The 9,743-nt window shown below is 37.9% G+C and overlaps 1 protein-coding gene across 4 annotated transcripts in view; it reads right to left on the reverse strand.

The window, feature by feature from the left end:
• Window positions 1-9,743, reverse strand: part of HERC2 (HECT and RLD domain containing E3 ubiquitin protein ligase 2) — a 273,851-nt gene that overhangs the window by 215,710 nt on the left and 48,398 nt on the right. The window lies entirely within an intron of this gene.

Here is a 9,743-nt window from a genome sequence, read left to right on the forward strand (position 1 = left end):
AAGGTAACCCAAAAGATTACGGCACATGAGACAGACCATTCTTAGCCACCATGGTATGCTATCTCTCTGAAACACTATATAAAAGTTTTAATATAAAATTATATAGTCAATACTTATCAGCAGCATATTTCCTACACACAAAGAAAAAGTCTATCCATTGCATATATTCATATTATATAACCAAACTCAAAATAAAAATGTTTTAATAAAATTGCCCAGCATAGGGGCACCTGTGTGGCTCAGCCAGTTAAGCGTCTGACTCTTGATTTTGGCTCAGGTCATGATCTCACCATCGGGAGATTGAGCCCTTCATGGGGCTCTGCACTGGGCATGGAGAATGCTTAAGATTCTCTCTCTCCCTCTTCCTCTTTCCTCCCCCACTTTTGCTCTCACTCGAAAGAAAGAAAGAAAGAAAGAAAGAGAGAGAGAGAGAGAGAGAGAGAGAGGGAGGGAGGGAGGGAAGGAAGGAAGGAAGGAAGGGAGAGAGAGAGAGAGAGAGAGAGGAAAGGAGGGAGGGAGGGAAGGAGGGAGGGAGAGAGAGAGAAAAGTGCCCAACATATGTGACTCATGAAAGGTAATGCATTTATTGGAATATTTCAGGGAAAGATAAAGTAACTGCAGGTGACCCTTACAGAATACAGTTTTAAATTACACAGGTCCACTTATACACACAGTTTTTCAATAAATATATCAGAAAACTTTTTGGAGATTTGCAACAATTAAAAAAAAAACTTATAGACAAATCACAAAGCCTAGAAATATCAAAAAAATTAATGTTAGGTATGTCATGAATGCATAAAATATATGCAGCTACTAGTTTATTTTATCATTAACATAAAATATTATACAAACATTATATTAATATTATACAAACAAATGATATAAAAATTTATCAACACACACACAAATTTTTACAGTCCCTACATGGTGCCATTCACAGCCAAAAGAAATGTAAACAAACCTAAAGATTCATTATTAAATCATAACAGCATAAAATTAACAATACAGATTTAATATAATATACTACTGTAATAAATTCATAATCACCCTCTGATACTACTACAGTGAACTCAAGTGTTATGCATACCCACTTAAAATGCCAAAAGATGTTAATCATCTCCACATGAGCAGTTCATCTCTCTAGTAAACTGCGTATTGCAGTTAAAAGTGATCTCTGGTAGTTTTCTTGCATACTTTCTTTGTGTTTAGTGCAATACCGTAAACCTTGACTAACACCATAGGACCCATACATACTGCCACTTACGATGCTGAAAGTGCTCCCAAGAAGCAGAGAAAAGTCATGACATTACAAGAAAAGGTTGAAATGTTGATATGTACCATAGATTGAGGTCTGCAGCTGTGGTTGCCTGCCATTTCAAGATAAATGAATCCAGCAGAGAAACCAATGTTGAAAAAAAGAAAAGGAAATTCATGAAGCTGACACAGCAGCTACACTACTAGCAAACACAAAAATCTTGCACTTTCTGCATAATAACTTTTATTTAGTACTGAAAATGTAGCTTTTATGTGGGTGCAGGATTGCTATAGAAAGGCATACCTGCAGAGACTTTAATGTGACTTGAGAAAAAGCTAAGTCATTATATGACAACTTAAAGCAAAAAGAAGGTGAAGATCAAAATCTGGAGACTTTAATGCCAGTAAATGATGGTTTGGTAATTTTAAAAAGAAGTTTGGCTTAAAAGATGTCAAAATAACAGAAGCAGCAGCTTCTGCTAACCAAGAGGAAGCAAACAAGTTCCCAGATGCCATTCAGAATGTCACTGAAGAGAAATGATCTGTCTGAACAGGTTTTTAATGCAGATGTAAGTGTTCTATTCTGGAAAAAAGGAAAATACCACAAACACCATTTATTACTAAGGAATAGAACTGAGCACCAGGACTTGAGGTAAGAAGAGATAGACAAATATAGTCAGGTCTATGATCAGGACTGCCCTTATCTATAAAGCTGCTAATCCCCAAGCCTTGAAAGGCAAGGTAAACACCAGCTGCCAGTCTTCTGGTTGTCCAACAAGAAGGCTTGGACAAGAACGCTTTTTCTGGATGGGTTCTATCAATGCTTTGTCCCTGATGTCAGAAAGTACCTCATCAGTACCGGACTGCCTTTTAAAGTTCTTTTGATATTGAACGATGCCCCTGGCCATGTAGAACCCTTAAGTTTAACAGGGAAGGTGTCATCAAAGTGATCTACTTGCTCCCAAACACAACGCCTCTAATTTAGCCTCTAGATCAGGGAGTTATAAGGATCTTTAAGGCTAGGGGCGCCTGGGTGGCTTAGTCAGTTAAGCGTCCGACTTTCGCTTAGGTCATGATCTCGCGGTTCCTGGGTTCGAGCCCCGTGTCGGGCTCTGTGCTGACTGCCAGCTCAGAGCCTGGAGCCTGTTTCACAGTCTGTGACTCCCTCTCTCTCTGACCCTCTCCTGCTCACGCTGTCTCTCTCTCTCTCTCTCCTAGAAATAAATAAAACATTAAAAAAAAAAAAAGAATCTTTAAGGCTCATTACACACAGTACTCTCTGGAAGGGATCACTAACACTATGGAAGAGAATCCTGATAAGACATTGTTAAAGTCTGGGAGGATTACACCACTGAAGATGCCATTGTTGTTATAGAAAAAGCTATAAAAAACCATCAAGCTTGAAGCAAATCTCTTGCTGTAGAGAATTATGTCCATATGTTGTGCATGACTTCATGGGATTTCTGACAGAACCAATCAAGGAAATCATGAAAGAGATTGTGGATATGGCAAAAAGGTGAGGAGTAAAGGGTTTCAAGATATGGATCCTGGAGAAATTCAAGAGGTAACAGACACCACACCAGAGGAATTAACAGAAGACAATGTGATGGAGATAAGTGCTTCTGAACCAGTGCAAGCAAGACAATAAAGAAGATGTAGAAGTAATGCCAGAAATAAAAAAAGTGACATTAGACAACCTGGCAGAGGGTTCCAAGTATTCAAGACAGCTTTGACTTCTTTTACAACTTGGACCCTTTTATGATATAGGTAATGAAACTAAAGCAAACAGGAGAAGAAGGACTGGTACCATGTAGAAACATTTTCAGAAAAATGAAAAGTTAAAAAAGTCTGAAATTACAATGGATTTCCATAAAGTTACATTGAGTGTGCCTGCCTCTCCTGCCTCTCCTTCTACCTCCTCCACTTCTGCCTCCGCCACCTTTGAGGCAGACAGACCAACTTCTCCTCTTCTTCCTTCTCCTCAGCCTACACAACATTAGGACAATAATGAAGACCTTTATGATAATTCACTTCCAATTAATGAATAACAATCATGCCATAAAGTTAATAAACTTATCTGATGTGTATGTGTGTGTGTCGTGTGAAAATTTAATAACTGTACAGCAAGAACTGTATAAGACATTTTTGTGTCACCATCGTCATCATCATCATCTAACAATTCAACATTTAGAACACTGTGTGCAAGATTTATATGGAAGTGGATAGCTTTCCCTTATAGAGGAATAAAATAAGTTATTTAATATAAAATTAATAATGTGTTCGTTTCCTTGCTGTTTTATGACTTTCCTTTCAAAGAATTACATTATTGTATAGTATGCCCCTTTCTGTCTCTCACTTTCGTAATTGGAGAAAGCATGTCTCAGCCTACCATCACAGGTAAGTTGTTCTTTCAAAACTTTGCACAATGTTTCCAATACTGCATTATGAATATGACTGTAATACTGTATGCTATAAAATCTTATACCAGTCCATTCATTAGTGTATAGGCTAGGCAATCATGAAGGAATCGTATCAATTACTGCAGACTACCATAAAGTAGTCACATTGCTGCTTCTTAGTTATGGATGTATGAATCATACCTGTAAATAAACAGGAATTCTGTTTTCACATTATCTTTTCATTTTTAATATCTAGCATTTATAATATGCATATCTAGTGTATATCCTATAAGACAATATTGAAATATTACTGACAATTTATCTTGAAAACAGACAATGTAAACTTATAGCAACAATACACTACAGTCCCACAAATGTATTTTCTTTTTCTGATGATTTTCTTAATAACATTCTCTTTTCCCTACCTTATTTTATTATAAAAATACAGTATAGGAGGGGCGCCTGGGTGGCTTAGTCGGTTAAGCGTCCGACTTTCGCTTAGGTCATGATCTCGCGGTTAGTGGGTTCGAGCCCCGCGTCGGGCTCTGTGCTGACTGCCAGCTCAGAGCCTGGAGCCTGTTTCAGTCTGTGACTCCCTCTCTCTCTGACCCTCCCTTGCTCACGCTGTCTCTCCCTCTCTCTCTACTAGAAATAAATAAAACATTAAAAAATAATAATACAGTATAGGATACATATAAAAATACGTGTTAATTGACTGTTTATGTTACCGGTTCCAGTAAACAGTAGGTTATTAATAGTTAAGTTTCGGGGAAATCAAAAGCTATATGCAGACTTCTGACTAGATGGGGATTAGTGCTCCAATCCCCACATTGTTCAAAGACTGACTGTAGTAAAATGTATGATAGGTAAATGGTATTTCAAGTATATTGTTCTATTACATATGTTTGAATTTTCCACAATTAAGGAGTTTTTAAGTACCTAAAAGACAATTACATGAATGAAAATAATTCAAAGGATTCTGGTCTCCAAATTAAACATCAGGCTGCCTTAAGTTGAACAGTAAACTAAGTTGCCTTCTGCAAATTCCGTATACCAGTAAAGCTTCCAGCAGTAGCAAGAGCAGGGAGTATCCTGTGTATGTTGTCTCTAATAATTATGAGCCATGAGGCCACTACTTCATCAGCCTGGCAGCTTCAGATCCTGGGAGACAACAGCCACATTCCTACTAAATTTCTCTGTTGGCCTCTGGGACAACATCAAGTAGACTAACATTCACATTATAGGAGTCCCAGAAGAGAAAGAAAAGGGGGCAGAAAACCTCTTTGAAAAAATAACAGTCGGGGACGCCTGGGTGGCTCAATCGGTTAAGCATCCGACTTCAGCTCAGGTCACGATCTCACGGTTCATGGGTTCAAGCCCTGCATCAGGCTCTGTGCTGACAGCTAGCTCAGAGCCTGGAATCTGTTTCAAAAAAAGAAAAAATAACATCCAAATACTTTCCTAATCTAACAAAGGAATAGACATCAAGATCCAGGAAGCCCAGAGAATCCCAATAAGAGAACTCAAAGAAACCCACAGTAAAAGCACATCGTAATAAATTTAAAAGCCTAAATTAAAAACAAAAGGAATATTAAAAGTAGGAAGAAAAAAACAACTTGTTACATATAAGGAATCCCCAGAAGACATTCCACCAGAAATTTTTCAGGCCAGAAGAGACTGGCATGATATATTCAAAGTACTGAAAGAAAATAACGTCCAACCAAAAATACTCTACCCAGCAAAGTTATCATGTAGAACTGAAAAAGAGATAAGTTTTCCAGACAAGGAAAAGCTAAAGAAATTCAGCACTACTAACCCCTTACAAAAAAATGTTAAAGGGACTTCTTTAAGCTGAAAAGAAAGGGAACTAATGAGTAACAAGAAAATATATGAAACAACAAATCTCACAGGAAATAGAAATATTATATAGTAAAGGTAAATGATTAATCACTTATAAACATGGTATAATGGTTAAAAGACAAAATTAGTAAAAAGAACTATAACTACAATAATTAAGAGATACACAATACAGCCAAAGGAGGGGGCAAGATGGCAGAGAAGTAGGGAGGTCCGTACATTGCACTCGCCCCCATATCTCACAGGAAAAGATCTGAAGCCATAGGAAAACTTAGAGAACCCAAGAGATTGGGAGAAAAACGACGCAGAATCCACTGAGAAAGCCTTCTAATGGCTACCTTGAGAAACAAGCCAAAGTACAGATGGTGGAGAGTCCCAATATCACTACAAGTAGGAAAATAAAATAACCAAGGTCTAAACAAGAGAGACCAAGAGATACCATTCAAAAAACACTCTCCGAAGGATAGGCCCTGGACAGTCAAAGAGTTTTCTTGGGGACAACAGCACTCACAGGTGCAGAGAGCATAACAAGTCTTTAAAACTAACAAGAGACAGAAAGCTAACTAAAATAACGAAATGAAAGACTCTCCTCCAAAGAAATTCCAAGAAGAATTGACAGCTAATGAACTGCTCAAAACAGATATGAGCAGCATACCTGAACAAGCTTTTAGAACAATAATCATAAAATTAATAGCTGGGCTTGAAAAAACCATAGGGGACATCAAAGAAACTATGGCTAGGAGCAACACGGAGAATAAAAATAGGCACGATGAATTAATAAATGCAATAAATTAGATACATAATAAATTAGAGGCCTCCAATGCATGGGCTGAGGAGGCAGAAAGGAGAATAAGTGACTTAGAAGATACCATTATAGAAGAAGAGGAAACTGAGAAAAAAAGAGACAAACGGATCCAGGAACATGAAATAAGAGTTCGAGAGCTCAGCGATACAGTCAAACGCACAATATCCGTATCATAGGAATCCCAGAAGAGGAAGAGAGAGGGAAAGGTGCTGAAGGAGTCCTGGAATAAATTATAGCAGAGAACTTCCCCAACCTGGGGAAGGAAGTAAACGTTGAATACAAGAGGCACAGTGGACTCCCTTCAGACGGAAGTTGAATCGATCTTCGGCACAGCATATCATAGTAAAATCGCAAAATATAAGGACAAAGAGAGAATTTTGAAAGCAGTTAGGGAGAAAAGGGCTCTAACATACAAAGGGAGACCTATCAGAGTGGTGACAGACCTATCTACTGAAACTTGGCAGGCCAGAAAGGAATGGCAGGAGATCTTCAATGCAATGAACAGAAAAACTGTGCAGCCAAGAATCCTCTATCCAGCAAGCCTGTCATTCAAAATAGAAGGAGAGATAAAAGGATTTCCAAATAAACAGAAATTGAAAGAATTTGTCACCACTAAGACAGACCTACAAGAAATCCTGAGGGGGATGATCTGAAGGAAATGTTGCAAGGAACAAAGATACCAGAGACAACACCACAAGCATGAACCCCACAAAGGACACAAAGACTCTAAACCCACATATTTAAATAATAACACTGAATGTAAATGGGCTGAATGCTCCAATCAAAAGACACAGGGTAGCAGAATGGATAAAAAAACAAAATCCACCTATATGCTGTCTATAAGAAACTCATCTTAGACTGGAAGATACCTTCAGATTAAAAGTAAGGGGATGGAGAAATATATATCATGCTACGGAAAGTCAAAAGAAAGCTGAAGTAGCTATACTTCTATTGGACAAACTGGACTTTAAATTAAAGACAATAACAAGAGATGAAGAAGGGCACTACATAATAATTACAAGGTCCATCCATCAGGAAGAACTAACAATCATAAATGTCTACGCGCCGAATATGGAAGTACCATAATATTTAAAACAATTAATCACAAACAGAAACAATCTTATACATAAGAATGTGCTAATAGTAGGGGACTTTAATACTCTGCTTACAGCAATGGATAGGTCAACCACACAGAAAATCACTAAAGAAATAATGGACTTGAAAGACACATTGGACCAGATGGATCTGACAGATACACTTAAAACTCTACATCCTGAGGCCAGGGAATTTACTTTCTTCTCAAGTGCACATGGCACATTCTCCAAGATAGATCACATACTGGGACATACAGCAGCCCTCAATAAATATAAAAGAATTGAGATCATACCCTGCATACTCTCAGATCATAATGCTTTGAAACTTGAAATCAATCACAGGAAGAAGTCTGGAAAAACTCCAAAAACATGGAGGTTAAAGAACACCCTACTAAAGAACCAATGGGCCAAACAGGCAACAACATATATAAAAATATATGGAAACAAATGAAAATAAAAGCACAACAACCCAAACTCTATGGGATGCGGCAAAGGCAGTCCTAAGATGAAAGTACATTGCTCTCCAGGCCTATTTCAAGAGATTGGAAAATGCACAAGTCCACAATCTAGCAGCTCAGCTAAAGGAACTAGAGGCAGAGCAACAAGAACGCCCTAAACCCAGCAGAAGAAGAGAAACAGTAAAAATCAGAGCTGCAATAAACAACATAGAGACCAAAGAAACAGTTGAACAAATCAATGAAACCAAGAGTTGGTTTTCCGAAAAAATAAACAAAATGGACAAACCTCTAGCCAGGCTTCTCAAAAAGAAAAGAGAGAGCACCTAAATAGACAAAATCATGAAAGAAAATGGACTTATTACAACCAACTCCTCAGAAATACAAGCAATTATCAGGGAATACTATGAAAAATTATATGCCAACAAATTGGACAACTTAGAAGAAATGGACAAATTCTTAAACACACACTCACTATCAAAATTCACACGGGAAGAGATAGGAAATCTGAACAGACCCATAACTAGTGAAGAAATCGAATCAGTGATCAAAAATCTCCCAACAAACAGAGTCCTGGACCTGATGGCTTCCCTGGGGAATTCTACCAGCTGTTTAAAATAGAATTAATCCCAATTCTTCTCAAGCTATTCCAAAAAATAGAAAATCAAGGAAAACTCCCCGAATCATTTTATGAAGCCAGGATCACTCTGATTTCCCAAGGCAGACAGAGACTCAGCAAAAAGAGAACTACAGGCCAATATCCTTGATGAATACGGATGCAAAAATCCTCAACAAGATCCTTGCAAATCGAATCCAGCAGCATATCAAAAGAATCATCCACCAAGATCAAGTGGGATTCATTCCTGGGTTACAGGGCTGGTTCAACATTCGCAAAACAATCAATGTGATACATCATATCAATAAAAGAAAAGATAAAAATCATATGATCCTGTCAATAGATGCAGAAAAAGCATTTGACAAAATACAGCATCCCTTCTTAATAAAGACTCTAGAGAAAGTTGGGATAGAAGGAACCTACTTAAACATCATCAAAGCCATCTATGAGAAGCCTTCAGCTAACATCATCCTCAACGGGGAAAAACTGAGAGCCTTCCCCCTGAGATCTGGAACACGACAGGGATGTCCACTCTCACCACTGTTGTTTAACATAGTGCTGGAAGTCCTAGCATCAGCCATCAGACAACAAAGGGAAATCAAAGGCATCAGAATTGGCAAAGAAGAAGTCAAACTTTCACTCTTCGCAGATGACATGATACTCTACATCGAAAACCCGACAGACTCCACCAGAAGCCTACTAGAACTGATTCAAGAATTCAGCGAAGTTGCAGGGTACAAAATCAACGTACAGAAATCAGTTGCATTTTTATACACCAACAATGAAGCAACAGAAAGAGAAATCAAGAAACTGCTCCCATTCACAATTGCACAAAAAACCATAAAATACCTCGGAATAAACCTAACCAAGGATACAAGAGATCTGTATGATGAAAACTATAGAAAACTTATGAAGGAAATTGAAGAAGACACAAAGAAATGGAAAAACATTCCATGCTCATGGATAGGAAGAATAAATATAGTTAAGATGTCATTACTACCCAAAGCAAAATACACATTCAATGCAATTCCAATCAAAATTACCCCAGCATACTTCTCAAAACTAGAACACACTATCCTAACATTTGTATGGAACCACAAAAGTCCCCGAATAGCCAAAGTAATATTGAAGAAGAAAACCAAAATAGGAGGTATCACCATCCCAGACTTTAGCGTCTACTACAAAGCTGTCATCAAGACAGTATGGTATTGGCATAAAAGCAGATACCACATAGACCAATGGAACAGAATTGAGAACTCAGAA

This window comes from Crocuta crocuta, unplaced genomic scaffold (genome assembly GCF_008692635.1).
Source record: "Crocuta crocuta isolate KB4526 unplaced genomic scaffold, BGI_CrCroc_1.0 scaffold469, whole genome shotgun sequence".
NCBI classification, from domain to species: Eukaryota; Metazoa; Chordata; class Mammalia; order Carnivora; family Hyaenidae; genus Crocuta; species Crocuta crocuta.